At 37.6% G+C, this 23,983-nt stretch overlaps 1 protein-coding gene across 4 annotated transcripts in view; it reads left to right on the forward strand.

Moving 5' to 3' along the window:
• Positions 1-23,983, forward strand: part of GRXCR1 (glutaredoxin and cysteine rich domain containing 1) — a gene marked incomplete at its 5' end in the record, with an annotated part of 298,880 nt that overhangs the window by 123,142 nt on the left and 151,755 nt on the right. The window contains one exon of one of the 4 annotated variants that reach the window (XR_013828193.1): positions 21,013-21,184. The exons of the other annotated variants lie outside the window; for them this stretch is intronic. The remainder of the gene's footprint in view (positions 1-21,012; positions 21,185-23,983) is intronic. 4 annotated transcript variants of the gene reach the window in all.

Genomic DNA, 23,983 nt, shown 5'->3' on the forward strand with positions numbered 1-23,983 from the left:
ACACAACCCACTGAACGAGCCTTAGCCACTGCAGGCAGACACCAAAAACAATGGGAACTACGAACCTGCAGCCTATGAAAAGGAGACCCCAAACACAGTAAGTTAAGCAAAATGAGAACACAGAGAAACACACAGCAGATGAAGGAGCAAGGTGAAAACCCACCAGACCAAACAAATGAAGAGGAAATACGCAGTCTACCTGAAAAAGAATTCAGAGTAATGATAGTAAAGATGATCCAAAGTCTTTGAAATAGAATGGAGAAAATACAAGAAACATTTAACAAGGACCTAGAAGAACTAAAGAGCAAACAAACAATGATGAGAAACACAATAAATGAAATTAAAAATTCTCTAGAAGGAATCAATAGCAGAATAACTTGAGGCAGAAGAAAGGATAAGTGACCTGAAAGATAAAATAGTGGAAATAACTACTGCAGAGCAGAATAACGAAAAAAGAATGAAAATAATTGAGGACAGTCTCAGAGACCTCTGGGACAAGATTAAACTCACCGTTTGAATTATAGGGGTCGCAGAAGAAGTAGAGAAAAACAAAGGGACTGAGAAAATATTTGAAGAGATTATAGTTGAAAACTTCCCTAATATGGGAAAGGAAATAGTTAATCAAGTCCAGGAAGCACAGAGAGTCCCATACAGGATAAATCCAAGGACAAACATGCCAAGACACATATATTAATCAAACTGTCAAAAATGAAATACAAAGAAAACATATTAAAAGCAGCAAGGGAAAAACAACAAATAACATAGAAGGGAATGCCCATAAGGTTAACAGCTGATCTTTCAGCAGAAACTCTGCAGGCCAGAAGGGAGTGGCAGGACACATTTAAAGTGATGAAAGGGGAAAAACTACAACCAAGATTACTCTACCCAGCAAGGATCTCATTCAGATTCAACGGAGAAATTAAAACCTTTACAGACAAGCAAAAGCTAAGAGAATTCAGCATCACCAAACCAGCTTTATAACAAATGCAAAAGGAACTTCTCTAGGCAGGAGACACAAGAGTAGGAAAAGACGTACAATAACAAACGCAAAACAATTAAGAAAATGGTAATAGGAACATACATATCTATAACTACCTTAAATGTAAATGGATTAAATGCTCCAACCAAAAGACATAGACTGGCTGAATGGATACAAAAACAAGACCCATATATATATGCTGTCTACAAGAGACCCACTTCAGACCTAGGGACACATACAGACTGAAAGTGAGGGGATGGAAAAAGATATTCTATGCAAATGGAAATCAAAAGAGAGCTGGAGTAGCAATTCTCATATCAGACAAAATAGACTTTAAAATAAAGACTGTTACAAGAGACAAAGAAGGACACTACATAATGATCAAGGAATCAATCCAAGAAGAAGATATAACAATTGTAAATATTTATGCACCCAACATAGGAGCACCTCAATACATAAGGCAAATGCTAACAGCCCTAAAAGGGGAAGTTGACTAGCACAATCATAGTAGGGGACTTTCACCAATGGACAGATTATCCAAAATGAAAATAAATAAGGACACACAGCTTTAACTGATACATTAAACAAGATAGACTTAATTGATATTTATAGGACATTCCATCCAAAAACAGGATATTACACTTTCTTCTCAAGGGTTCATGGAACATTTTCCAGGATAGATCATATCTTGGGTCACAAATCAAGCCTTGGTAAATTTAAGAAAATTGAAATCGTATCAAGTATCTTTTCCGAACACAAGGCTATGATACTAGATATCAATTACAGGAAAAATTCTGTAAAAAACACAAGCACATGGAGGCTAAACAATACACTACTAAATAACCAAGAGACCACTGAAGAAATCAAAGAGGAAATAAAAAAATACCTAGAAACAAATGACAATGAAAACATGATGACCCAAAACCTATGGCATGCAGCAAAAGCAGTTCTCAGAGGGAAGTTTATAGCAAAACAATCCTACCTCAAGAAACAAGAACATCTCAAATGAACGACCTAACCTTACACTTAAAGCAATTAGAGAAAGAAGAACAAAAAACCTCAAAGTTAGCAGAAGGAAAGAAATCATAAAGATCAGATCACAAATAAATGAAAAAGAAATGAAGGAAATGATAGCAAAGATGAATAAAACAAAGCTGGTTCTTTGAGAAGATAAACAAAATTGATAAACCATTAGCCAGACTCATCAAGAAAAAAAGGGAGAAGACTCAAATCAATAGAATTAGAAATGAAAAAGGAGAAGTAACAACTGACACTGCAGAAATACAAAGGATCATGACAGATTACTACAAGCAACTATATGCCAATAAAATGGACAACCTGGAAGAAGTGGACAAATTCTTAGAAAAGCACAACCTTCTGAGACTGAACCAGGAAGAAACAGAAAATATAAACAGACCAATCACAAGGACTGAAATTGAGACTGTGATTAAAAATCTTACAACAAACAAAAGCCCAGGACCAGGTGGCTTCACAGGCAAATTCTGTCAAACATTTAGAGAAGAGCTAACACCTATCCTTCTCAAACTCTTCCAAAATATAGCAGAGAGAGTAACACTCCCAGCTCATTCTGCGAGGCCACCTTCACCCTGATACCAAAACCAGACAAAGATGTCACAAAGAAAGAAAACTACAGGCCAATATCACTGATGAACATAGATGCAAAAATCCTTAACAAAAAATACCAAACAGAATCCAACAGCACATTAAAAGGATCAGACACCATGATCAAGTGGGGTTTATCCCAGGAATGCAAGGATTCTTCAATTATACTCAAATGTAATAAACCACAATCAGTGTGATACACCATATTAACAAATTGAAGGATAAAAACTATATGATCACCTCAATAGATGCAGTTAAAGTTTTTGACAAATTTCAACACCTATTTATGATAAAAAACCCTCCAGAAAGAAGGCATAGAGGGAACTTACCTCAACCTAATAAAGGCCATATATGACAAACCCACAGCCAACATCGTTCTCAATGGTGAAAAACTGACACCAATTCCTCCAAGATCAGGAACAAGAGAAGGTTGTCCACTCTCACCACTATTATTCAACCTAGTTTTGGAAGTTTTAGCCACAGCAGTCAGACAAGAAAAAGAAATAAAAGGAATCCAAGTTGGAAAAGAAGAAATAAAGCTGTCACTGCAGATGACATGATACTATACCTAGAGAATCCTAAAAATGCTACCAGAAAATTACGAGAGCTAATCAATGAATTTGGTAAAGTAGCAGGATACAAAATTAATGCACAGAAATATCTTGCATTCCTATACCCTAATGATGAAAAATGTGAAAGAGAAATTAAGGAAACACTCCCATTTACCATTGCAACAAAAAGAATAAAATACCTAGGAATAAACCTACCTAAGGAGACAAAAGACCTGTTTGCAGAAAATTATAAGACACTGATGAAAGAAATTAAAGATGATGCAAACAGATGGAGAGATATACCATGTTCTTGGATTGGAAGAATCAACGTTGTGAAAATGACTACTACACAAAGCAATCTACAGATTCAATGCAATCCCTATCAAACTACCAGTGTCATTTTTCACAGAACTAGAACAAAAAATTTCACAATTTGTACGGAAACACAAAAGACCCCGAATAGCTGAAGCAATGTTGAGAAAGAAAAATGGAGCTGGAGGAATCAGGCTCCCTGACTTCAGACTGTACTACAAAGCTACAGTAATCAAGACAGTATGGTACTGGCACAAAAACAGAAATATAGATCAATGGAACAGGATAGAAAGCCCAGAGATAAACCCATGCACATATGATCACCTTATTTTTGATAAAGGAGGCAAGAATATACAATGGAGAAAAGACAGCCTCTTCAATAAGGTGTGCTGGGAAAACTGGACAGCTACATGTAAAAGAATGAAATTAGAAAACTCCCTAACACCATACACAAAAATAAACTCAAAATGGATTAAAGACCTAAATGTAAGGCCAGAAACTATCAAACTCTTAGAGGAAAACATAGGCAGAACACTTTATGACATAAATCACAGCAAGATCCTTTTTGACCCACCTCCTAGAGAAATGGAAATAAAAACAAAAATAAACAAATGGCACTCAATGAAACTTCAAAGGTTTTGCACGTCGAAGGAAACCATAAACAAGACAAAAAGACAGCCCTTAGAATGGGAGAAAATATTTGCAAATGAAGCAACAGACAAAGGATTAATCTCCAAAATTTACAAGCAGCTCATGCAGCTCAATACCAAAAAAAGAAACAACCCAATCCAAAAATGGGCAGAATACCTAGACATAGACGTATCTCCAAAGAAGATACACAGATTGCCAACAAACACATGAAATGATGTTCAACATCACTAATCATTAGAGAAATGCAAATCAAAACTACAATGAGATATAATCTCACACCAGTCAGAATGGCCATCATCAAAAATTCTACAAACAATAAGTGCTGGAGAGGGTGTGGAGAAAAGGGAGCCCTCTTGCACTGTTGGTGGGAATGTAAACTGATACAGCTCCTATGAGAACAGTATGGAGGTTCCTTGAAAAGTAAAAATATAACTACCATATGACCCAGCAATCCCACTACTGGGCATATACCCTGAGAAAACCATAATTCCAAAAGAGTTATGTACCACAACATTCATTGCAGCTCTATTTACAATAGCCAGGACATGAAAGCAACCTAAGTGTCCATTGACTGATGAATGGATAAAGAAGATGTGTCACATATATACAATGGAATATTACTCAGCTGTGGAAAGAAAGGAAATTATCTGTAGTGAGGTGGATGGACCTAGAGTCTGTCATACAGGGTGAAGTTAAGTCAGAAAGAGAAAAACAAATAGTGTATGCTAATGCATATATATGGAATCTCCAAAAAAGAAAATTAGTTCTGAAGAACCTAGGAGCAGGACAGGAATAAAGATGCAGACGTAGAGAATGGACTTGAGGAGGGGGACACGGGGAGGGGGAAGGGTAAGCTGTGATGAAGTGAGAGAGTGGCATGGACATACATACACTACCAAGTGTAAAGTAGATAGCTAGTGGGAAGCAGCTGCACAGGGAGATCAGCATAGATCAGCTCAGTGCTTTGTGACCACCTGGAAGGGTGGGATGGGGAGATGCAAGAGGGAGGAGATATGGGGATATATGTATATGTGTAGCTGATTCACTTTGTTATAAAGCAGAAAGTAACACAACATTGTAAAGCAATTATACTCCAATAAAGATGTTAAAAAAATAAATAAAAAGAAAATAAAAAAATAAATCTTCAGGAAAAAACCCTGAAATCCACTAGCAATGATACATAAGCGTTGCATTTTATGCTATAATTTAGTATCTGAAAATAAAACGAGCAATTAACAGTTATTTCCATACCTTTTTTTATGAGTTAATTTGAGTAATATTTCTACCCTTGTTTTTGCTACATTTATTTTATTTTAACAACTTTAACACAGCGGTCTCTCTTAACAGATTGCCTTTTCTTCAAGGGGAGTGAACACAGACTATTGCTTTGTACTTTCCTAGTGCTTAACACGGTGCCTTTGGGACTTCCCTGGCGGTCCAGTGGTTAAGACTTCACCTTCCAATGCAGGGGGTGCAGGTTCAAACCCTGGTCAGGGAGTTAAGATCCCACATGCCTCCTGGCCAACAAAACCAACACATAAAGCAGAAGCAATATTGTAACAAATTCAATAACGACTTTAAAAATGGTCTGCATCAAAAAAAAAAAAAAACTTAAAAAAAATACAAACCACCACAGTGCCTGGAACATACGAAGCAGTTCCTAAATGTTTCCTGGAAAAAATAAAGACGTGAATGAATTTGTACACAATCATATTTATCCCACAATACTCTCAGCAATCCTCCTACATAGGCACATAGTAAACTTTGAGATGGGAGGAAGTTATGCCTTTTTTTGTATGGTGGGAGAAAGATGATTATGAAATAGGAAGTGGGAGAAGATCCATCATGATAACTGGACCACAGTCATGTTCTCAGCACAATTTTGGTAGAATGTATATGGAAGTGGAGAATCTAGAAATCGATATTTTGTATTGTTGTTTAAACGTTTTATTGTGATAAGAAAATAACATGAAATCTGTCCTCCCAACAAACTTTGGATACATTATTGTTGATTGTAGGTGCACTGTTGTACAACAGATCTCTAGAGTTTATTCATCTTACTTAACTGAAACTTTATATCTGATGATTAATAACTCCACATTTCCACCTTCTCTGCAGTCACTGGTAACTACCAGTCTGGTCTTAGATTTTATGAATTTGACTATTTTAGATACCTCTTATAAGTGGAATTATATAATGTGTTTATTTCTGTGCCTAGCTTTATTTCGCTTAGCGTCATGTCCTCAAGGTTCATCCATGTTGAATGTTAAAGTAAATTTCTAGGCCCAAGATGGAGGCACTCCTGTTCAGGGTGCCATGTTAGCAAACCAAAACTTAGATAACGTCTGTGTACCTGTAAATGTTCCACTTGACGGGAAGCGTAGTATATCCTGTCAGCCAGTCGCCAAACACCAAGCCAACTCTGGGCTCTATACTTACTTCCTTGTTCCTTGATCATTCTAAATGAGGTCATATGTGCAACCACAGCCAATCAACTTAAGCCCAATACTTCTTGTTTCCTGCTTGCCTTTTTCTATAAAGGCTTGCAGCCCTTTTCCCTTACTTTGCTGTTCTCGGCACTCTTGAAGGTGGAGCCTGCCTGCTTCAAGAAGTGTTAAATAAAGTTTGTTTGTATTACCTATACTATCTTATTTAATCATTTGACATGTTGCATATTGCAGAATTTTCTTCTTTTTTAAAAGCTGAATAGTATTTCATTGTATGTATATACCACATTTATTAATTTTTAACTTTTTTAATATAATTTTTATTGAGTTATATTTGATGCACAATTATATGATTACAGGTATACAATATGGCAATTCACAATTTTTAAAGGTTATACTCCATTTATAGTTATAATAAAATATTGGCTATATCCTCTGTGTTACACAACATATCTTTTACCTTATTTTATACATAATAGTTTGTACCTTTTAATCCCCTACTCCAGCTTGCTCCTACTCCATCTTGCCCCTCCCCCCTTCCCTCACCCACCTAGTAACCACTAGTTTGTTCTCTATATCTGTGAGTCTGTTTCTTTTTTGTTATATTCACTAGTTCGTTGTATTTTTTAGATTCTACATGTAAATGATGTCATAAGTATTTGTCTTTCTTTGTCTGACTTATTTCACTTAACATAATACCCTCCAAGTCTATCCATATTGTTGCAAATGGCAAAATTTCCTTCTTTTTTATGGCTAAGTAGTATCCCATTGTATGTATATACCACTTTCTTTTATCCATTTATCTGTCGATGGACACTTAGTTTGCTTCCATATCTTGGCAATTGTAAATAATGCTGCTATGAACACTGGGGTGCTTGTATCTTTTTGAGTTAGTGTTTTTGTTTTTTCTGGATAAATACCCAGGAATGGAATTGCTGGTCCTAGAGTAGTTCTGTTTTTAGTTTTTTGAGAAATCTCCATATTGTTTTTCACAGTGGCTGCACAAAGGTACATTCCTACCAACAGTGTGCAAAGGTCCCCTTTTCTCCACATCCTTGCCAACATTTGTTATTTGTGGTCTTTTTGATGATAGCCATTCTGACAGGTGTGAGGTGATATCTCATTGTGGTTTTGATTTGCATTTCCCTGATGATTAACGATGTTGAGTATGTTTTCATTTGCCTGTTGGCCATTTGCATTTCCTCTCTAGAAAAATATCTATTCAGATCTTCTGCCCATTTTTTAATTGGGCTATTAGGTTTTTTGATGTTGAGTTGTATGAGCTGTCTATATATTTTGAATATTAACTCCTTTGATCAGATAATTTGTAAATATTTTATCCCATTCAGTAGGCTTTTTGTTTTGTCAGTGGTTTCCTTTGCTGTGCAAAAGCTTTTAAGTTTAATTAGCTCCCATTAGTTTATTTTTGCTTTTATTTCCTTTGCTTTAGGAGACAGATCCAAAAAAAATATTGCTATGATTTATGTCAGAATGTTCTGCCTGTTTTCCTCTAGGGTTTTATAGTTTCTGGTCTTACATTTAAGTCTTTAATCCATTTTGAGTTTCTTTTTCTGTAAATGGTGTTAGAGAATGTTGTATGATGCCAGCATCACCCTGATACTAAAACCAGACAAACATATCCCCAAAAAAGAATATTACAGGTCAATATCACTGATGAATATAGATGCAGAAACCCCCAACAAAATATTAGCAAACAGAATCCAACAATACATTAAAAAAGATTATATACCATAATCAAGTGGGATTTATCCCAGGGATACAAGAATTTTTCAATATCCACAAATCAATCAGTGTGATAACGTCACATTAACAAATTGAAGAATAAAAATCATATGACCATCTTAAAAGATGCAGAAAAAGCTTTTGACAAAATTCAACATCCATTTATGGTAAACACTCTCCAGAAATTGAGCATAGAGGGACCTTACCTCAACATAATAAAGGCCATATATGACAAACCCACAGCTAACTTCATACGCAGTGGTGAGAAGCTGAAAGCATTTCCTCTAAGATCAGGAACAAGACAAGGATGCCCACTCTCATCACTTTTATTCAACATAGTTTTGGAAGTCCTAACCACAACAATCAGACAAGAAAAAGAAATAAAAGGAATCCAAATTGGAAAGAAGAGGTAAAACTGTCACTATTTTCAGATGATATGATACTATACATGTAAAATCCTAAAGATGCCACCAAAAAACTACTAGAGCTCATCAATGAATTTGGTGAAGTTGCAGGATACAAAATTAATATATAGAATTCTGTTGCATTTCTATACACGAACAACGAAATATCAGAATGGAAACAATCCCATTTACCATCACATCAAAAAGAATAAAGTACCTAGGAAAAAACCTACCTAAGAGGTAAAAGACCTGTACTCCAAATACTACAAGACGCTGATGAAAGAAATCGAAGATGACAGATACAGATGGAAAGATATACTATGTTCTTGGATTGGAAGAATTAACATTGTTAAAATGACCATACTACCCAAGGCAATCTACAGATTCAGTGCAATCCCTATCAAAATACGAATGACATTTTTCACTGAACTAGAACAAATAATTTTAAAATCTGTGTAGAAACTTAAGAGACCCCGAATAGCCAAAACAATCCTGAGGAAGAGGAACAGAGCTGGAAGAGTTATGCTTCCTGACTTCAGACTATACTACACAGTTATAGTCATCAAAAAGTATGGTACTGGCACAAAAACAGGCACACAGATCAACAGAACAGAATAGAGAGCCCAGTAATAACCCCCTGCACTTATGGTCAGTTAATCTATGACAGAGGAGACAAGAATATACAATGGATAAAAGACAGTCTCTTCAATAAGTGGTGATAGGAAAACTAGACAACTACATGTAAAAGAATGAAATTAGAACATTCTCAAATACCATATGTATATACCACATTTAGAAATTAATATTCTTAAAACCACCCATGCCCAGGTACCCACTGAAAAATGATCCTGCATTCTCAGGGCTATGATACACTAGGCCGAAGACTGCTCTCTAGAGGGTAAGCTCTGTAAGAGCTATCTTGGACACCACTAAATCCTCTGAACTTATCATGGTGCTGGACACATAATAAGTACTCAAAAAACATTCATTGAATAAATAAATGAATGAGATAGGCCCATCACTGTTGTTGCTGTTTCTTCAAATCTTGCTTCTTAACTAAATCTGATGCCTGATTAAAAGCCACCTTCACTAACTCATCTTAATCCTGTTTATTAAAAAAAATTTTTTTTTTACCAAATCCCATTGTACGGGGCACAATAGAGACTCTTTATTGGTCTTAATGATCTAAATGTACTTAGGGTAAGGCCATGTAAGTAGACTACCCACTAAAACATCCAGGACTTGGTTTTGCTGTTCTATATTTACTTGGATGACGTGCTAGGAATTATTTTTCAGTTCAAATGATCTTTTCTGTCTGCTTATAAATTCTTATTGTTTCAATGCCATCCATGGCTAATTCAAATAACCATTGAAAAAGAAAGTTCATACCATTTTTCCCCTTGAAAGTTTACTCTTTTTAGTTTAATTGCTATTGTTGTATTCTAGCAAGGTATTGCTGCAAACAAAGCTAAGATTTTTTATAGTGTAACGTTTTTTTAAAGCTACAGCAACCTTATAATCTCAATTGGATTGTCACAAAATCATTTGTATTTATAATTAAGTTTGAACATTAGAGCCAGTACTTTGAGTCCGACTGATTCGAGATATATTTATTTAAGCTGACAAAATGAAATTATATTTAAGGCAGGACAAGAAATATTTAACATAAAATTTTCTCTGCTGTTTGAGCCACTGTCTCCTCCTCTTTAGTGTGCATTGTGCATCTACATTGTACCTTAACTAGATCCCCTTAGAAAACACAGGAATGCCTGCTCACCAAAGAAAGCAATTAACTCCTGGTGCCAGCAAGATAACTCCTTAGGAGATAACATTCCTCCCCAATCCTGTAAGGGGTCATGATGACCTACTACTCACCTTGTTGGACTGTGCAAACTGTCATTATGTTACTTTGATGTATAACCCTTTGATGTGTAACCCTTTGTCTCAAAAACTTATATAGCTGTGCTTTGACTTCTAGTGGGGAAATAGTCCTCGGTAGTTCCTGAAAGACTGTGTCCTGCGTTATAATCCTCAGGTTAGCCCGAATAAAATTCTCTATTTCTTTCTTAGATTGACTGTTGACTAAGATTTTTTCATTGACAAAGCCTTCATACTATCTGGGGCATATTGTTCAATTTTTTATTTAAAATAACTCTCTCAACATCATTTACCATTGACTGGGAACTTCTGAATTTGACTTGTTTCACTAATCCTGGCCTACTTTGCAATTCATTCCAAGTAACTTTATTTTATACAGGTTACATGTAGTGAATGAAAAGCAAGTATGAATTAATGCTTTTGGGGTAGAGAATATTTCAGAACATAAATATGTTTTCTTAATATGTGATTATAATGATGTCTTAAGATATAAAGACAGTTGGTCTAACAAATGCTAATTTTTCTTAATGGAGGTAGCATGTAAAAGCAACATCATAAAAATACCTTAGATATGTGTGTATTCCATAATTCTACAGATTATGTTAACCTTAGAATTTCCACATAAAAATACTAATAGTGTTCATTTAGACTCAGGTCTCACTCACTATTTAGCAGGGCACTCATACCCAGATCTTTCCATTCAGACTGGAGTTTATGTGAGTTTTTCACATGTGCTCCGAACACTCTCTTTCTAGACAGAGAATAGTATAAGAATACCCCCATTGAGAGGAAGGCAGAAAGGGAGGAACACATTCCTAAAAGTGGGAGCATTCCCTGATCACTGCTGACACACCTATTCACTAATAAACATGCAGTGTCTTAGTAATACAATTGCTATTACTATTACCACCACGTATCTTACTTCTCTTCTGCTTCCCAATGACCCGCGGTTCACTCTTCAACTTTATTTTAAAGGGACATCATCCTATCCTGTATTTGGGGTCAGGCAGTGGTGGCGGCAGCTAGTGAAAGGTAGGGTTAGAAACTAGGAGCAGGCAGCAGGGGGAGCCAGGTTGCAAGAAGCCAGGTGAAAACTGGTGGAGAATGGTCAGTAACATGAAGGCCATAGAGCCAAAAAGGTTCAAACCAGCAACAGGTTGTCCTGAAAACACAAAGCCTGAACGTGCCAAGGCAACACTTGGGAAGTAGGCAGAGATAGTGATATCCATGTTCTTCTGACCCTGTCACCTGCCCTTTCTGGGACCATCCTCTTGAAGCTCTTCTTTTGGGCATCCGTGTGCTTTCCCAGCCTGCAGTGTTCACGCCACCTCAGAGCGGCTTGTACTGTTCTGGTCCCTTTTTCTAGTATAGACTTTTCCTGCTCAGGGCTCTAAACCTTGAGGAATTTGTTCTAGGTGATCTGGTGACCAATATATGCCAAGGGGGTAGTAGGTGCTACAGTGTAACGCCACCTTTTCCAAATGAAGTTCGTGCAACTTACATTGATGCATCTAGAAGAAATAGGAATTTCAGGCAGATCAGAAAGGAAACAATTTGGCAGAATAATTTGCTCTTTGATGCCTCCAAAATTTTGTCTCCTAAGAGGTCTTTCCAAAGTGTTCAGCATTCATAGAAGAGATTTGCCTCAGAATCATAGGATTTTATAGCTAAGGAGGGATTATCTCTGCTGTTATTTTCTAATGGCTCCCAGGACAGGTCTCCACAGTGGGTGCTCACACAGTGCTTGTTAATAAACAACATTAACAGAGAAATAAAAAACTTCTGTCCTATAATGACATCTGCTGTCACTGTTTGTGACATGCACAAAATACAGTGGATGAAATCCATAATCGAAGTATGAAAGCAGCTTTTTACAGATGTCCTGGTACTGAATTGTTACAAAATAACGGCACTTCGATTGGTCTGTTTCATTCTAATGTGGTTGCTATAGGTGAAAGCAATTTTAGAGCAGTCTCTGTCTATGAATGGGAGAAGTAAATTGACTACTTCAGGGCTTTTAAGGCTGCTGAAAAAACCCTCTGCCATCTGCTCCCTAAAATATCTCCCTTGCTTTCTGTTGCCTGAAATTCTGCAAATGGTGCTCCAGATTTTCCCTTCTGTTTCCTTTCTCCATGAAAATAAAATGACAAAACAGATTCACCTGGGGAGATAAAAGAAAATTCCCCATGCTTGGACCTGACCCCCAGAGTGCCTGATTTTATTAGTCTGGATCAGGGCCCAGGTATTGGAATTGTTTTTAAAAGTCCCTGGTAATTTTAATATGCAGCCAGTGTCCATAAACACCGTTAGTGAAACACTAAAATGTACTCATTTGCACCCTAGTGTGGGCATTTTGTTCTTGTTTTCTTTTCAATCATATCTTCCTCAAAAACAGGTTACTAGAAGGGAGAAGGACAGTAAAGAAAACTGTGAATTCTAAAGGAAATTGACGGTCAAACTGGAGAGACTGGAGTGGAAGACCTGGAGATTCCAAAAACCTGCATTGTCCATTTCACAATGCTTGAAGGTTAGCCTTGCTAGGATTAACGACAAACAATGGGGAAAAGACAAGCTGTAGCCTCCCCTGCCTTCCCCTGGGCATTTAAGGAGACCTCCACAAGTAGGTCGGGGGAAATAACACGCACACTGATCTGTAGGCCGCAGGAGAAGATTTAAGATGTTGCTGTCACAGTTGCTTCTGCCCTGCCAACCCATCAGGGAACTGCATCGTCTCTCCTTTGAGTTGAAATTCCAGATTAATGGGCCTGAAAATTGGATTAGCTCAGTGACTGCTCAGAGATCCATGGTGAAATGAAAACAAGTCAGGATAGAAACAATCTATGGCTAGGTGCTACAGAATCTTTTCAGCTTGGCGTTTTCAGGGTTAAAGTGAATCTGAATTGGTAATACAACATGGGCAAATCAAAGTTAGGGTTAGAGCTAAAATGTCCTAAAATGTTCTCAGGTGTCAAAATGTCATAGGATGAACAACCAATACATAGACATGTTTTCTTTCCGGCTGTGAATCCTTTGCTTTTCTTTGCCTAGATGTTCCTCAGGTTTTTCAAAGCAGCAAGACTGGTCCAAGAGAATAAATAAATTAGAAGGGGCATAAAGGTAGCCTTTGTAAGAAGTTAACTTATCTTTTTAAACTGCTTGAGAATCCTAGAAGTATTTTGCCTCTTATGAACAAAAATGGAGGCATCTGATTGAGTTGGCTCCCTGGCATTGCTTTGGGGATGGATCTGTGCAGAGTTGGATTTCCTTTGAAGCTGAAGCCCCAGGGCCCCTCACTTGCACTAGCCCCATCTCAAGCCCTGCAAGGAGGGGCCCTAGCAGTGGGTTCTAATGGTCATATGTTCTGTAAATTTGAAAAAATATGTAATATTTTAATAGCAATCAGTTAAGACTATTTTCTCTACTCCAAATTTTCCTCTGACATGCTTTCTCTCATGGTATGTGGCCTTGGAGGGACTGTATGCATTTTGGGGATCTGGCTAAGGGATTTATGAGATAAGTTGTGTAGTTTGAAGTCACTTTAGTATATACCTAAGTTATTGCTAGGTGTTCTAGTGTTCACATAGTTTACAGGGACACTCCTCTGCTCCCTATCTATATGCTCATCTGGCTTCCTCACCTAAAGCTACAGTATCATGATATAAACTAGCTCCAGAAGTACATTGGTAGGAAAAGGGGTGAAACAAAGCTTGGAATGTATGGAGCCAGAAACTGGTCCATGGAAAATTCTCTCAACTATCAGACATGTAAAATTGTAAATGGAGGATTCAGTTTGTATTGATACCTAATTAAAGCAGAAGTTCTTTCTAGTCAGTAACACTCCATCTTTTTTTGTGTGTGTGTGGGATATACATGAAATAGAATTGATCAGAATTACTGTGTTTATAGGACACAAATCTATAGCAGTAGGGCCAACTGAAGTTGTGTATTTTATGTACTCCAGCACATCAGATGGCACCTTAGAATATCTGATATATCTTGCCTAAGTTGTCAGTTTCAGACCAAACTGCAGGTAAAATTGTCTGCAATAAAATGAAGCAACCAACTGTGCTAGAAGAAAACAATGACTTATTCTGCTAGTCTCTGTATTGGAAAATGTGTCAAAATGATTATATGAAGAAGTGGTCAGAGTATGCAAAAAATGGAGGAAAAAGGTATTATAGAGGTGTTTTTGTTAGTTGATAGATATGTTATCTTTTTGGTTTTGTAATGTTTTCATTTTTAGGCTTTTTTAAAAAAATAGATCTTTATTGGAGTATAATTGCTTCACAATACTGTGTTAGTTTCTGTTGTAGAACAAAGTGAATGAGCCATATGCATATGTATATCCCCATATCCCCTCCCTCTTGAGCCTCCCTCCCACCCTCCTTATCCTACTCCTCTAGGTGGTCACAAAGCACCGAGCTGATCTCCCTGTGCTATGCGGCTGCTTCCCACTAGCTAACTATTCTACGTTCAGTAGTGTATATATGTCGATGCTATTCTCACTTCTCCCCAGCTTCCCCTTCCCCAGCTGTGTCCTCAAGTCCATTCTCTATGTCTACATCTTTATTCCTGCCCTGCCACTATGTTTATCAGTACCATTTTTTTCTTTTTTTAGATTCCATATATATATGTTAAAATGTGGTATTTGTTTTTCTCTTTCTGACTTACTTCACTCTGTGTGACAGACTGTAGGTCCATCCACTTCACTACAAATAACTCAGTTTCGTTTCTTTTTATGGCTGAGTAATATTCCATTGTATATATGTGCCACATCTTCTTTATCCATTCACCTGTCGATGGACATTTAGGTTGGTTCCATGTCCTGGCTATTGGAAATAGTGCTGCAATGAACATTGTGGTACATGTCTCTTTTTGAATTATGGTTTTCTCAGGGTATATGCCTAGTAGTGGGAATGCTGGGTCATATGGTAGTTCTATTTTCAGGTTTTTAAGTAAACTCTATACTGTTCTTCATGTTGGTTGTATCAATTTACTTTCCCACCAACAGCACAGGAGGGTTCCTGTTTCAGCACACCCTTTCCAGCATTTATTGTTTCTAGATTTTTTGATAATGGCCATTCTGACCAGTGTGAGGTGATACCTCACTGTAGTTTTGATTTTCATTTCTCTAACAATGGCAATGTTGAGCATCTTTTCACGTGCTTCTTGGCCATCTGTATGTCTTCTTTGGTGAAATATCTATTTAGGTCTTCTGCCCATTTTTTAATTGAATTGTTTGTTTTTTTGATATTGAGCTTCATGAGCTGTTTGTATATTTTGGAGATTAATTCTTTGTCCATTGATTCATTTGCAAATATTTTCTCCCATTCTGAGGGTTGTCTTTTCATCTTGTTTATGGTTTCCTTTGATGTGCAAAAGCTTTGAAGTTTCGTTAGGTCCCATGTGTTTATTTTTGTTTTTATTTCCATTACTCTTGGAGGTGGGTCAAAAAAGATCTTGCTGTGGTTTATGTCAAAGAGTGTTTTTCCTGTGTTTTCCTCTAAGAGTTTTATAGTGTCTGGTCTTACATTTAGGTCTTTAATCCATTTTAAGTTTATTTTTGTGTATGGTGTTAGGGAGTGTTCTAATTTCATTCTTTTACATGTAGCTGTCCAGTTTTCCCAGCACCACTTAATGAAGAGGCTGTCTTTTCTCCATTGTATGTTCTAGCCTCCTTTGTCATAAATTAGGTGACCATATGCATGTGGGTTTATCTCTGGGCTTTCTATCCTGTACTGTTGATCTGTATTTCTGTTACTGTGCCAGTACCAACCATACTGTCTTGATTACTGTAGCTTTGCAGTATAGTTTGAAGTTGGGGAGCCTGATTCCTCCAGCTCCATTTTTTTTTTTTCCTCAAGATTGCTTTGGCTATTCGGGGTCTTTTGTGTTTCCATATGAATTGTAAAATTTTTGATTCTAATTCTGTGAAAAATGCCATTGGTAGTTTGATAGGGATTGCACTGAATCTGTAGATTGCTTTGGGCAGTAAAGTCATTTAAACAATATTGATTCTTCCAATCCAAGAACATGTTATATTTCTCCATCTGTTTATGTCATCTTTGATTTCTTTTATCAGTGTTTTATAGTTTTCTGAATACAAGTCTTTTGCCTCCTTAGGTAGGTTTATTCCTAGATATTTTATTCTTTTTGTTGCAATGGTAAATGGGATTGGGGGATTTATCCCAGGGATGCAAGGGTTCTTCAATATATGCAAATCAATCAATGTGATACACCATATTAACAAATTGAAGAATAAAAACCATATGATCATCTCAACAGATGCAGAAAATAGGCATAAAGGGAACTCCCTCAACATAATAAAGGCCATATATGACAAACCCACAGCAAACATCATACTTAGTGGTGAGAAACTGAAAGCATTTCCACTAAGATCAGTAACAAGACAAGTATGTCCACTTTCGCCACTTGTATTCAACATAGTTTTGGAAGTCCTAGCCACGGCAATCAGAGAAGAAAAAGAAATAAAAAATTGGAAAAGAAGAAGTAAAACGGTCACTGTTGCAGATGACATGATACTAAACATAGAAAATCCTAAAGATGCCACCAGAAAACTACTAGAACTAATCAATGAATTTGGTAAGGTTGCAGGATACAAAATTAATGCACAGAAATCTCTGGCATTCCTATACACTAACAACAAAAATCAGAAAGAGAAATTTAGGTTTTTAAAACTTATAATTTGTTGTGACTTCTTTTCTCCTTCTAAATAAATACCACTTTTATACCCTAATCTGATATTCTCAGTTTTGTATTCTTAAAGAGCTTCCAAATTAAGTGACAGGCTGCACAAAACTTGGATCTGGAGAGAAATTTTCACATTATGGACAAGTCATAAAGCATCATTGTCCAAGGGACTTGTGGGCCCTGAGCTGCTATTTTTCTACTTGCTCAGGAGTCAGAAAGTTGGATTCTGTTCTGAATTTTGCCATTTATTGGCTGAGTGGTCAGACCCAGATCTCTGAGGAGTAGTAAAATGCCATTAGCATACCAGTGCTTTTCATCCCTGATCCCATTTAATCCTCACAACTGGTTTAAGAGATTGGAGGAAACTAAGATGAATGGATGAAGAGCTCACACCAAGTGAATGCACTGGAATTAGAATCTGACTTTAGGGGCTATGATTTTTGCCATCACTTACAGATTTAAGACTCTCATATTCCTCAGTTATAAAATTGTAATAATTATGTCTTATTTACCTGTTTCCCAGGGTTGTGTCAGCCATCAAATGAGGGAGGCTGTGAGAAAGGACTTTAAATATTATTCTATAAACATGAAACAGTGCTTGAGGTGTGCAGCTCTGTATGCAGCCCATGTGATTTGGGGTATTAAATTATTCAACAATAACAGCTTTGAGATACTGCAGCAAATGGAGCTCCTCAAATGTGTTTCAAAAGTAGTGACACTGCAGGTTTTCTGTGCCCTCTGGGTTAGTTGTTTTCTGCTTGGACCCCAATAGAGATATGTCTCTTTTTACCATAGGAGCTCTTGGCTCCACCCAGAGCAGAGAACAGAAGCATAGAAGGATAATCACGATGGTAAAAAGAAACAAAGAGCTTAGAGCTAAGTTTGCAGAAAGAAATGACCATTAATACAAAGCATATTAGAGAAAGTTGTCATCCTCCAAAAGCAGTTATTAAAGTTTTGTTCATTTCAGTGAACCTTGTGCTTTTGCAGAGTCTCAGAATAATATGTTAAATGTATTACAGGCTTAAATTACAAGGTTACTAGTAGAATTTGGAAGATGATAAATCCAGATGAGACCAACACAGAGTCTGTTCTCCTGGCCAGGCTGGGTAAGGGAGATTAATTTCTTATTGAGAAGGAACTTTTCGTTAATATCAGGATAAAATTGTAGATTTATTTAGAGAAAGTTGTATATGTCAATTCAGGGTAAAATTGTAGAACTATTTAGAGAAAGTTCAAGTTAACTGTATTTTAATAAGTACAGTTTCTTCATTTCGAAGAATATGATTAGTAGTTCTCAATTAAGCCATTTTTTCCTTCAAATGATATGAATTTAAAAATAATTCTAGGTATTTTTATAGATAGGTACTTGAATGAGGTAGATCATACATTATTATTATAGTCAAGATTCTCTTTTCTGGAAAAAGGTAAAACTGGGTTAGAAGAACTGCTTTAAAAAGGTTTATTAGGGGGGCTTCCCTGGTGGCGCAGTGGTTGGGAGTCTGCCTGCCGATGCAGGGGACACGGGTTCGTGCCCCGGTCCGGGAAGATCTCACATGCTGCGGAGTGGCTAGGCCCGTGAGCCATGGCCGCTGAGCCTGCGCGTCCGGAGCCTGTGCTCCACAACGGGAGAGGCTGCAGCAGTGAGAGGCCCGCGTAATGCGAAAAAAAAAAAAGGTTTATTAGTGAATGGGCTACATGTAAGGCCACACTGAGATGTAGAATTTGATAGGCAGTTAAAAACTTGATCTTTTTCAGAGAGAAATTTTTAAAATATATTTTAAACTTTTATACAGTGGAGGTGAGGAGAAACTTTTTTCTAAGAAGTTATGACGGGCAGAATCATATACAGACATCCCATGGAAATATTGCAGGTTCAGTTCCAGACCACCGCAATGAAGTGAATATTGCAATAAAGCCAGTCAGATGAGTTTTTTCATTTCCTGGTGAATATAAAAATTATGTTTACACTATACGGTAGCCTCCTAAGTGTACAGTAGCATTATGACTAAAAAACAACTACATACCTTAATTAAAAAATACTTTATCGCTAAAAGATGCTAACCATCATCTGTGACTGTGCAGAGTTGCCATAAACCTTCAATTTGTAAAACATGCAGTATCTTCAAAGCCCAATATAGGAGGTAGGCCTTAATACTATCCAAAATATTTGTCAAACTATTTTCTATTTATCTAGCTCTTATCTTTGCATTTTTCTGTTATAATATTTTTAACTTGTAGATGCTATAGAGTTCCAAGACAACTTCTTAGAAGTACAGTTTTTTACTTTAGTAAACTGAACTACTCACCCTCATAAGCAGACCTATGTCTGGCTTTAGTTGTTTTTAGAACCTTAGCTCACTTTGCTGACATCTAACTCACTAAAATTATATATGGGTAGGGGGAAAATATTCAAAAGATAAAGTAGTAAAGAGATCATATTTGTGGTTATCAGAGGTGAGGGGTTGGAGGAAGGGAAATTGGATATAAGCAGTCAAAAGGTATGAACTTCCAGCTTTAAGATAAATAAGTACTACGGATGTAACATATAGCATGATAAATATAACTAACATTGCTGTGTGTTATACATGAAAGTTATTAAGAGAGTAAATCCCAAGAGTTCTCATCACAAGAAAAATTTTTTTTTCTTTTTCTTTCATTTTGTATCTATATGAGATGATGGATGTTTGCTAAACTTATTGTGGAATAATTTCATGATGTATGTAAGTCCAATTATTATGCTGTATACCTTACAGTGCTGTATGTCAATTATATCTCAGTAAAACTGGAAGGAAAAAAAGAGATAAAGTAGTACAGTAAGGGGTGTTTTGAATTTTAATTTCATTCTGTCTACTTTAATGGGAGTGGGGCCAATTTACATTGTGTGACTTTTTCCCAGTGATGTTTTATTATTCATTAGACATCAGTGTCCCAAGCAACCTCCTGGCTTATCTGTCCATTAATCCAGCTCAAGGTCAAAGTTACTTATTTTGTTTTTCCTTGTCTAGATCTCTTCTAAGTTATGTTTTGCTTGGTTCTTATTTTTAATCTCTATTTACATTTTGCTGTTTTATTTCATACTCTGCCATTAAGTCATATTAAATCTTTTGTGGAGAGTGATAAGGCATAAATCAAATAATATTGGCTGTTTCCATCTATCTTTTTTTTTTTTTTTTTTTGCGGTACGCGGATCTCTCACTGCTGTGGCCTCTCCCGTTGCGGAGCACAGGCTCTGGACACGCAGGCTCAGTGGCCATGGCTCACGGGCCCAGCCACTCCGTGGCATGTGGGATCTTCCTGGACCCGGGGCACAAACCCGTGTCCCCTGCATCGGCAGGCGGACTCTCAACTACTGCGCCACCAGGGAAGCCCTGTTTCCATCTATCTTACCTGTCTCCTTTGTTTTCATCTCTTCCATCTGCCTCAGAGTGATCAGAATTCTGATGATATGGTGGCCTGACACATCCACTCTCAACTCTAATCCAACTATCAACTCTGTCTCCATAGAGAAACAGGTGCTCAGACTGCAGGGTGTGTGGGAACACTCTGACCTTTCCAGGGGCTGCATGTTTAGGATGGTTCTTGATTCTGGGCCTGGCAGTTGGCCTGGGAGGAAAATCTGAATTCTTTTGTTCCTGAAGAAAGATTGTACCTCTGAGTTCTGTGGATCCCTCAGAGGAAGAGCCCTGCCATTCCATTCATTGTCATTCTAGGAAGACCTGCTCATTGTCAAATCTTTGGAGAGGCCTTGATCCCCCTGATGTCAGAGATCAGCAATCAAGCTTTTTCCTGTGTTTGCAGAAAGAACTGAAGAGTTTCCAGTTTCATGTCCCTGTCTGTGAAGAGCAGTACTTCCTACCACTTGTGGGTTTCCATCACTCCCAGGTACCCTAGTAGCTTGTTACGTAAATAAACTCATGGGTATGCTAAGGAAATCATCACAATCTAAGGGGACCCAGCAGCAGTGTCTTTGAGATAGAACAAGGAGAGAGAGAGAGACAGTGAGAGAGAGAGAGAGAGAGAGGTAGAGAGAGAGAGAGAAAGAGAGACAGAGTGGATAAAAAGAATAGGAAAGCTTCTAGTATAGTAATAAAACTGTTAGAGGAGACAGATGATGATTAGAATAACCACAACAAAATGTTTTAAAAGAAGGCTCGAAGAGATTCTATTATAGCTTTATAAGACTTTCTGAAACTTAAAAATCTGATAATTTTTAAATTTAAAAACTGAGTGTATGGGGCTTCCCTGGTGGCGCAGTGGTTGAGAGTCCGCCTGCCGATGCAGGGGACACGGGTTCGTGCCCCAGTCCGGGAAGATCCCACATGCCGCGGAGCGGCTGGGCCCGTGAGCCATGGCCGCTGAGCCTGCGCATCCAGAGCCTGTGCTCCGCAACGGGAGAGGCCACAGCAGTGAGAGGCCCGCATACCGCAAAAAAAACCCCAAAAAACTGAGTGTATGAATTGAGGAAAGATTAGTCACTATAGAGACCATCCTGGAGGGTCAAGTAGAAGACACATTGTAAAACAGCAAAAATACAAAGAGAATGAAATCATGGGGAAGAAGCTGCAAGATTTGGAGGCAGCATCAGGAGTTCTGAAATACGGAGAATAGAGATTCTAGAATGGCGAAAAAGGAACAGATAGAAAGAAACATAACCGTTGAAATAACCACTGGGAAAAACAACATTGGATTGAAAAAAAGACTTGTATATTCATATTGGAAGTGCCCAGGCAGGGTCGATTTCCATAGCTGAGGGCTGGAGATGAGAGGGAGAGAGAGCAAACAGGCTGTTGGATACTGACTTGGCTTTTCATTCTGCTCCCAGTGGTACCGCTTTGGGAAGAACATAATGCTATTGTCATGTCATGTGATGGAGGAACCTTGATATTCTCTGATAACACCATATGGTCACACCTTAAACTTCTCATGTGACATATCAGCTCTTGTTCCATTGGCTTCCATATCAACTACTGTTATCTAATGAATGAAAAAGTTGTGTATAAGCACCACTGCCATGTAAGAGAGTGGTTCCTGTTACAGAAATTATTTTGAGTTGCTGTGCATGCTGGTCGGTTTGGATATACCAAATGGGCCTGAGAACTAGGTTTGGGTTGGGAAATGAGGAGAGTGAATTTCTCTGCAATTAGGGAGAATTTGGAAAGTCAGAAACAATCTAGAAAGGAGGGGTGAGATTGCATGTGGCTGGGATTTTATCTGGTGTAACGTATCCAATGAAAAATCCCACAAGGAATTAATCCAAAGAAAATAATAAAGATGTCCAAAGTCTAATGCCTAATGCTCAGTTTGAAATTGCCAGAAACTTTTCATGACTCTGCCCCATCCCTCATATTCCTTTAAATCTACTGTAATTATGAATAACCCTCTATGTGTCTGAGGCAGAAAGTTTACGTCCCCAAAATTGGTGCTTTAAATGTAATTAGGCTTAAGGAAGCGTGCTAGGTTGGGTTTCCAGAAACATCTTTAGGAAGACTGCATCACTGTCCCACTAGGCAAGCCACCGAGTCTGAGGCCTTTAATGCAGCCTTGCTGGAAGCAAGAAGCCCCCGCTCTCATCAAACCCACCTCTCAATTCATGGAACCAGAGAATGGACACTGGAATGCTGGTGTAGGAAGAACGATCTTATATTTCCATGACTTTTCTCGACAGCGGCTACAGCTGGGAGTTTCAGGAATATGGAGCTCACTGTATTTCTGCCTTTGGAATCTTAAGAAAAGGGCTTTGACTCACAGAACCTAATTTGCTTCCAGACTATAGCACCTGGAAGATAGTTGGTGCAAAAGTCGAGAGAGACAAACCAAAGAATGATTTTCAAACAATGCTGGTTTTCAAGAGCCAACCAAGTGGGGACAGAGATTGTTAGTATTAGTAGGACATTAGATAGTATGGGGGCAGGAAGATAATTCATGAACAAGAAATCGGGGGGAAGCAGGATCTGAGGCACAGAATAATTGTAACACCTCAATCTAGGTTACAGTTGTCTTTGGGGGACTTGGATTATCTTGGGTGCTTTATCGTGACTTAGAGCCAGGGGGATGGATCATGTGATGACTGAACTACCTCTTATATCCCAGCTAATAGCAAACATTAAGAATCTACCGTAACCTGCTATTTCCTGGGCATTAGAATCTTCAATTAAGCTGGTTAGTAATTCAATTTACCAATTGACTAGAGTTGGCGCTAAGAGAGAAATGAAACCTATTTGCTACCCTGATTGTCAATACTTGTGAAACAGGTTTAAGTAGTCCCACTTGCTGCATATCACAGAGCTGTTATTGTTTAAAACTTGATAACCGAAACCAGTGAGCTGTACACAGAGCTAGAGGCCGTACATGTTATTTCATTTTTATAAACTTTATCAGGGGGCAGTGTCTATCTATGTATGTCTACTGTTAGAAAACAGCAACCAAAAACCAAAAGATGCTAGGTAAGGGTGGCTGAGCATAAACTAGAGGGTCTGTAATTGAACCATTGGTTGAAGTGATTTACCCTTAGTATTTCTATCTAACTATTATATTGTTCCATATTGTTGATGGTCTTAAGAAACTTGTTTTCATCTTATGAAAACAGACATGAAGAAAGCAAATGTAAGTATACTAATGAAATGCTAAAAACTTTCATATGTAGCAAGGTATATATATATGTCTGCTAGGGGTTTAATTGTG

Source organism: Stenella coeruleoalba, assembly GCF_951394435.1.
Source record: "Stenella coeruleoalba genome assembly, chromosome: 4".
NCBI lineage: Eukaryota > Metazoa > Chordata > Mammalia > Artiodactyla > Delphinidae > Stenella > Stenella coeruleoalba.